The following is an 8,478-nucleotide window of genomic DNA, read 5'->3' as shown; positions in this document are numbered from 1 at the left end:
AAGATAATTAGCATAGTAACATGCTTGCTTAAGTGCACTTGCTTTCAAAATTGTAATAACTATTATTAAAAGTGTCATAGAATATTTATTCTGTCAAAATGCAACAAGAGTCACAGAGCTATTGGTAAATTTTTGAGACATACTAGTATATTTTAGAAGGTGCTTTTAGATTATACCAAAGTGTTTTGGTATTCAATGATAAGGTATTTATGATCATTCTTCAGTTTAATCTTCTGAATGTTAGTGAAAGTTCAGGGTAATACTTTTTTATGGCTGATACAGTGAAAAAGGTGCTGGAAGCCTGAAGCTGCATGAGCTGAAAATACAGTACCTAATTCTATTTTCTCCAGATTTTTCATCTATTCCTCTTGCATTAATTTATGAGATTTATTGCTTCTTAGGCAGTGTGCATCTCCTATATATTTCTCCTTCACAGGATAATATCTCCAGCATTATCATCTTTACCCATGCAGGAGCACTGCCTTCCTGATTATGAGATACTACAGAAAACAAAAAAGTGAACATTTCTGGCTTGAGGCTATGCTGATGACTGTGAATGTCAGATTTACAAACATACACAAAATGAAAACATTCTTAATGAATCAAAATCTGTCTAAAAAACTTCACCATTTGTTGGATCGATTTAATTATCCAGACTGTCATGCAACTCTCCTTTCCAAAGCCCCAAACAAAAGACACACACAGACCATAATGCCCTTGCCCACAAAGCAAGTTTATAATTTTTTTTCCACTCTTCTAGTAATTTCACTTATAATAGGCTGCTTTGGAAAATATTAAGTTGCCCTCTGATAGCAATAGCTTTTGGCTTCTATTAAACACAACTGGTACAATTTTGTAGTACATACCTCCTAGAGCAATAGATGAAGAGAATTTAGATTTCTGCAGCTCCGTAATTGCACTGTTATTCACCCTCTGCTGAAACTGTTTTCTACAAATTAATGTTTATCTTTCATATGTAGGATATAATTCAATATAGCTAAAGAGAATATCTAAACTTTACAAACTAATGTATATTTATTGTCCCTGACATCAATGAGTCTCTTGTTCATCCACAGCAGCCCCCTTTGTGGAGCTAATTAGATTTTAATTAGGACATTCCTCAATCCTTCCCATAAACTGCGATTCCTATGGCTTAAATATGAATTTAACACATTAAGACTGAAAAATCCATGTTGATATTTTTACTAAGATTCTGACACTTAAATTACCAATGTACACTGAGATTTAATAAAGACTCAGAAAATGCACACAAATAATGCAAACAAATACTTTATTTTTCAATAAACCTCAATTTTATTTAATCTCTAGTTAAGGTCCAGAGCTTACATACCTAAGTACATTCTTCAATGTTTTCTTAGTAATATACATCCTTTACCTGGACAATACTATGAAAAGAGGTACACTTTTCTAAGTATATGTATAAAAAACACTGTTATTAATCTTGCACCCAAAAAGGGGAATTATTTTCTTTAGGCTTTAAAAGTAAAACATTTTCTGCTCCTGATATCCTAGGAGATGTCCAGTGAAGGACTCTGGGCTGTGGACTGGGAGAAGGTGTTCCATGGTAACAATGAGACTTTGCAAACCCTTTCAAGTGAAATGTTCAGACCCTGAATTCAGATCCTGCAATAATGTGAGTAAAATATTTGGATTAATCACAAACATTTTAGCAATGTATTCCTAGATATCATATAAGAATATAATTTTTTAGCATGAAGTCCAATTAAGAAATGCATTATGGTAGAAAAATTTGGGGGAAGTTTGTGGATTGCACATAATAAAGACTAAGGTAGGAGAGAGGGAAGAAAAAGACACAAATAGGAGAATGAGGTTCCAATAATTAGCAACATGTGATTGGCACTTTGATGGAATTTAAAACTTCACATTAATTGGCCCAACTATGATGTTCTCTGCTCTCTTTGTTTACTTTTCTAGAAATAGTCTTTGTTCAGAAACAAGAGAGGTAAGAGCTAAGACACTTGTGTGAGTTGGGATTAATGATGTGTAAAGATTTCAAGACCAGACAAGCATTTTATTAGCTGAGTTGCACCTGGAAGTTCAGAAAGTTGAGGAAGTTTCACTGGCAAAACTAGAAATCTTGGTGCTGCTCAGTGTCAGCTGTAATGAGGTTCCTGCCCCACTCCCACAGCTGTCTGTAACAAAGGACAGCAGATCTGCAGCATTTTATTTATTAAGCAATTATTCTTTGAGTATTTATATATTAGGTGCTTGTATGGGGTAGTGAAGAGACACTTCCCTCAGTTTTTCCCAGAGGTACAACTCTCTGCATTGGACTTTTGCAAAATGAGATCTAGGAAGTCTCCATCTTCCCTGTCTGGCTTTTTACAAGCAATCGCTTTCCTTGCTGATCCTTCAGCCCTGGAAGTGGTTGGACCTGTACAGAGCCTGACTATGCAGCTGAGAGATAGGAAATCTTATTAAAGCTTGGTACACAGGGGAGAACAGAAGAAGATGATGCAGGATGTTTTCCAAAATTATCTACTCATTATGAAGGAATGCCTTGTTTATTCAGTCATGTTGCATGTAGCAGGATTTAAAATAAAATAGATTTAGATGTAGAAAAATTAATCAAATACATTAGAAATATAATGAAATGATTTAAATGTATTTAATAAGATTCTCCCTAGCAATTTCTGTATCTATGCCAGCCCTTCAAACCTGATTAACAAGCCAAAAAATAATTTAGGCACTGGTATATCTTTAGGAGCTCTTGAAACTGAAGTTGTCTGACTTCTGTTTTGGAAGACATTTATTGAAGTCATTTGTGTTAAGGTTTGGGGCAAGTCTTTTCTTCTTCAGTCCCAGATGATATTATCTGCATTTCTCTTTCTTGTTTATTTCCTGTAATTTCCTGTGAATTAGCACCAGGATATAATCTTCCAGTGCAGGAAACTGAATCCTTTCCTTTCACTCTTCTTCTTAAGTTTCTTGATTAATATCTGTGCACCTCAATTAGCATATTCCTGGCTTCAAGCTTCTTTCTTCTGTTACTGACTTCTGAGAAGAAACTGGTAAAATAATGTTATGAAAAATGTTTATGCATGGTTTTCTTACTGGATGCATAATTACTTTTTTCTCTACGCTTTACGTAAATATTAAACTTGAGATAGCAGATGGTAAAACTGGGAATAGGTTGCTCTGAATAACAATCCCTCCCCTCCACTCCTGTAATTTTAGGAGGAACCTCAGGGGGCCCTGCCTATTGCAGTTCCAAAGCAGAAACTGCATGTCAAGACACTGATTCCCATTAGCTACCAGTTTGTAACTATGATATGTTCAGTCTGTGAAAAGAAAATGCTTTAGAATAACATTAGTTAATACAACTTCTAGGATTTCACTTGTTTCTGCATTTGTAATTGGAAGCATGTGCTTTCATTCATCTCCATCCTCAGAATACTCTGCTGAGACCTTGGCCTTCTCTTTGACTGTCTTCCTCTGCTAGAATATGTAAGTGGTTTAGTCTTTTTTCTTGAGAAATCTTTGTTGAGAATAGAAATGTTTTGATCACTAGTATGGATTGGAAACAATAAATTAATCATCTTTATTTGTGTTGACAATGTCTGAAACCAATTCCAGGAGCAAAAAGCAAAAGACAAAGAGGTCTTTGATCCTTGTGAAGATTTAAACAGGCAATGGCTGTCACAACTTGATTTTTTTACTCATGAATTGTTCATCATGTGAAGATTTTAAATCTTGTATGGCAGCAAAATGACTGCTTGGATTGTTTTTTAACAGCTTAATAATGGATTGTTTTAAAAATATTTTGTCCTAATACCACTGTTAGTCTTTAGTCTTTAAATCTTTATTTTGAGGCCTTTCATTAGCTTGGAGGCAGTGTTCTACCCTACCTCATAACCTTCTGATGACAGTGTCTAGGGTTCAGTTCTGGTGATTTAGCAGAGAGTCCTCATGAATCTCCAGGATGCTAAAATCTGATTTATATGTGACAGACCCAGTTTGAAGCTTGTTTCTGCTTGTGATATTTCCAGCCATATTTGCCCTTACTTGAAGAATGCCCTGGAGCACATGCTATTCTTTGGAAGTGTGTCACTATGCAACAAAACACCCCATGCCTTCTAGGCTAAGAAAAGACATACATTTACATTTCTACACCTAATCATGCTGCACTCCCCCCAGACTGAAATCCTACTACCTGTTGCATGCTTTTTGCTGCAGGTTCTGACATCTCAGGCTGCAGTCAGAGCCTGGATCTTCTTCCTGCTCATTTCCCTCACTGCACATCCATTGATGTCACATTGAGCAATGGGTATGAGATAAAGGCCCCAACAGTGGCATTGTGGCCTCTTACACCTCAGTCCAGCGTTGAGGACTGCAGAATGAAACACTAGATTGATTCTTTTCTAACACAAGCTGAAAATCTATGTACTCAAAGTAAGCATTTAGTATCCTAGCCAAACTGACTTCTAGATGCTAGATAGGATTGAAGATGCACACTTGCTCCAAAAGAAATACTTCTAGGAATCTGAGTCAACAGTTCCTTTTGAGAAAATTATCTGACTCTTATCAAGTTATTTCTAACGCACAAATATGATGCTATCAAACCATTTGGGTGATTGTAAACTTTAAAATTATATTCCTTCTTATGCTGTTCCTTGTTTTTAAAAAATGGATTTTTTAACAGCATGGATTTTTAAAATAATAAGCAAGAGAGCAAGAAAATAATTATCTTTTACCTATTCCAAATCCATTATATATTTTTGGCACACTGACTGTTCACTATAGCTGGTTTATCTCAATATTTGTTCAAATCATTGAAACACAAGTGGGAAAGAGAGAGGAACTTTTACATCTGGAAGGAAACTAAACCAAACCACAAACCCCCCCACCTTAATGATGTCTTGGCTTGAGACTCAAACAATATACAGTACTTAATAGGATGGTGGACTCTAATTTAATTAGTTTCCTTTAAAACTAGAGATACTTCAAGGTCTGATTTCCCTGATGTAATATTCCATCAAATAGCCTGAAATACTTTTATGGCTATTGAAGAAATAGTAGCAAGTCAGGTTTGTGCAAGGCGTACATATGTTTTACTCTATGTGATGATCTTTATTTTCATGAAGTCTAAAAATTTATATAAAATTTAAAAAAATCCTTGTGTGTTAGATTATCAGCTTTTATCAGAATGTTTAGCAAAAAGGGGTGTAGTCACTGGTTTCAGATGGAGAAGCTGTAGCTATTACTGTATTGATTCATTCAAATGCACAAAGCAAGTCCTAATAATAACCATATTGCTATTTCTTTGGCATATTCAGAACCATGATTCAGGTTGGAAGGGTCCTCAAGAATTCTCTAGTCTATCCAACCTCCTACTCCAAGGACTGTCAGAGGGAAAAAGATGTTGTTTATCTTCAGTGTGAAGTTCCTTGTTTCAAGTTACGCCTGTTGTCTCTCATGCTCGAGCCATGCACCCTGATAAAGTAAAATGATTGCACAGGAACCTCACTCTCTGGGAGGATCTGAAAAGTTTACACCTAGAATAATCAACAGGTAGTGCTTGTGCTATGGTGTTGAACCTGCTAAGTTGTTGCACCCACATTTTTCAAGGCTGTAGTAGTCTCCTTGCTGTTCTTAGATGGAGCATCAAGCAGAGTTGACTTGACTGCAGTGAAGAGTGCTGAGGAAGCAGAATTTTTATGAGCTGAAGTTCCGTTACTTTGAAATAATCAGATTAAGACTTCTTCGTGTATGTGACAAAACTTGCGTCCAGTTCACCAGCAAGAGGAGAAATGAGATTTTAGCCTCAACATTTTATTTTTAATTCTGTGAAGTGCCTACTGCTTCTTTCTGGGTCAAGCACTGTCTTGTAGAAGAAGGACATTATTCCATCCATTTTTGTTTGGAAAACACATCAAAATCCCTGAACAGTGAAGAATATTTCTAATACTGACAGTTTCCCATCTGTTTAACTGACTTGCTAAGAAGGCTTAGAAAATGAAACTAATTTACCAGAATTAAAGTAATTAAGTAATGAATGACAGTAAATTATGGATAAAATCAGGGAGCACTGCAAATCTAAGAAGAAAATAAACAGTTTTATTTTAAAATTAATTTATATTCAAAATGAGAAAACATTTTATTTTGCCAGCCTTTATAAATGTTTTATTTTGGGCATTTCTTCTCCTAGTTGAAAAAATTATGACATTTATATGTTGCCTGACATATACTCTGGCACTCATCTGATATCTTTTAGCATGGTCCAGTTATTTCCAGTGATACGTCAGGGGCAAGTGAATGTGTTGCTTACATCCAAAGGCTAAACTAATGCTGCTTCATTAGGCACAAGCTCTATGCCCAGGGACACTCAAGGCAGTTAAGCATCTGGGCCAATTTAGATTTTTATGTTTTCAGAACTTTTGCCTTAAATATTTTGCATTTCTCCCCTCCCTTCTCCCTGTCTCATCAGAACATTCTTCTGTCTTTCAGTTCCAGAACAGGTGTTAGCATATGCAGAATATAGTTCATTGTGAATGGATCTCAAAAAAGTGAATTGAACACTGGAGGATATTCAGGGTAGTTTTCAAAGAAGACATATCTTCAACTATATGCAAAGCCTGTCTTGCTGAAATGCATGTTTTATCAAGACATAAAGATTTGTAGGCCAGCCTATGAAAGCTAGAGGCTTCACCACTATAATGCTATTTTTTTATAGGCCTGAATTAGCATGCACACACAAATTTCTTGAATGTGAGGGTGTGTATATGCAGAATAAGGGTGCAACTGCACTTAGAGGAGGCCTGCAGAAGGGATTTATATTCCTACACAATATGTCCAAAAGCATGGAGGGAAAATGTTATATTTGACAAAAATTAGCTCTGTGTGTGTGCATTTGTGTGCGTGTGTGCGTGTGCGTGCATGTGTGTGTGTGTGCATGTGCTGGCACAGGTACTGCTTGCATGCCTTGCCCTTTGTGTATTAGGAGTTCTCCTTCTATTTAAATTTGGTTTTGTTAAAATTGATTTAGTATCTCATAAGGGACTCAGTGCCTTCTTGGGATTCTATCCAGCCATTTTCTCCACAATTATCATGAAACTTTAACTCTTAAGGCAGTATACTAAGATGCTAAGATGCACAAGAGAGTTTTTATATACCACTCTTTTCACCAGAGATTGTTTTGTTTGCTTGAGTGTCCTACTTAAAGGAAGTAATGGGAGTTCTGAACTCAAATTAGAACTTCAATGCCCATGTGAGTATGGCTTTTTCAACTCTGTCTTTGCAGGAAATAATATCCCTCTTTTGGAGGGAAATTCTGTACATCTGGAATTCTTTTTTTCTTTTTTTCTTTTTTTTTTTTCCTGTTTGGTACACATTTTGCTCTTTTCAGAGCTATTCCAGGCCTTCTTAGCCCCACTTTGTTTATTATAATCCTTAAGTGTTTTAACTGGAGATAGCATAGAAGATGAAGAGTTCCTGAGTTCTGTAATTCCCTTTCTCATATATTTTCTCTCACATAGCATTAAATCAGCCCTTCATGGCAGACATATATCAGGACTTGCCAGACATTCTTAGGCTTCTAGAAAGAGGGAATTTTTTGCAGGGTGTTAATCTTAGGTAGTTTATTCACTGTTTCTACATGTAAAGTGAGAAGATAGTATTACATAATGTAGTTGGACAAGGCCTTGGAAATAGTCTCCAGAACCACTGACCAGTTTTCTGGATGAGCTTTGTCAGTGCCTGACCATCCTTTGGTGAATAAATTTGTCCTACTATGTTATTTAAATCTGCATCTTGAAGCAATTTCCTCTTGTCCATTCAATGTTATGTCAAAGACAAATTTCTTCTTCTGTGTTATTTGTGGCTTAAATAATAATTAATTATTGTGTGTTACTTTTTTAATTATCTTTCTACAGAAATAACATGCAAATTAAATTTTCTGATTCAGAAAAAAACATTTGAAATAGGTCATAATGGAATAAGTAAACTAATGGAACAAAAATATATAGCATAACAGCTCTATTGCTGTAGAAATTTTATAATGAGATATGGAGTAGGCAAATGTGACTTACTTATATAATTAGTAATTTAAAGTATTTATTATAATTAAAATTGTAGGAATTATGTGGATAGTAATCAGTTTTCATTGCAGTCTTTGCACATTTCAGTGCTATAATTAGACTGTGGCATCTGTCATTGCTGATTAATTTGTAGACAGCTCTATCTTCCCATTAAGATTTAATGTGTACCAAGGCAAAATTATCATTATCTAAAAATACAAAATAAAAAGTGGTAGCTGTTTAGGGATATTAGCTTTTTCACTTTATCATCTTGGAATCAAGAACATCCCGTGGGGTCTGTACCATTCTCTGTGAGCAGCACTGAGTGGAAGGAGACAAAGCAGCTCTTTTTGGGCTTAAAAAATAACAGCCTTTTTTTTTTTAAGCCTTTCACTAGACTCTTGCACATTTTGGGTTCATC

The sequence above is a fragment of the Lonchura striata genome, chromosome 1 (assembly GCF_046129695.1).
Source record: "Lonchura striata isolate bLonStr1 chromosome 1, bLonStr1.mat, whole genome shotgun sequence".
Taxonomy (NCBI): domain Eukaryota; kingdom Metazoa; phylum Chordata; class Aves; order Passeriformes; family Estrildidae; genus Lonchura; species Lonchura striata.
Note: the sequence above shows the minus strand (reverse complement) of the source record.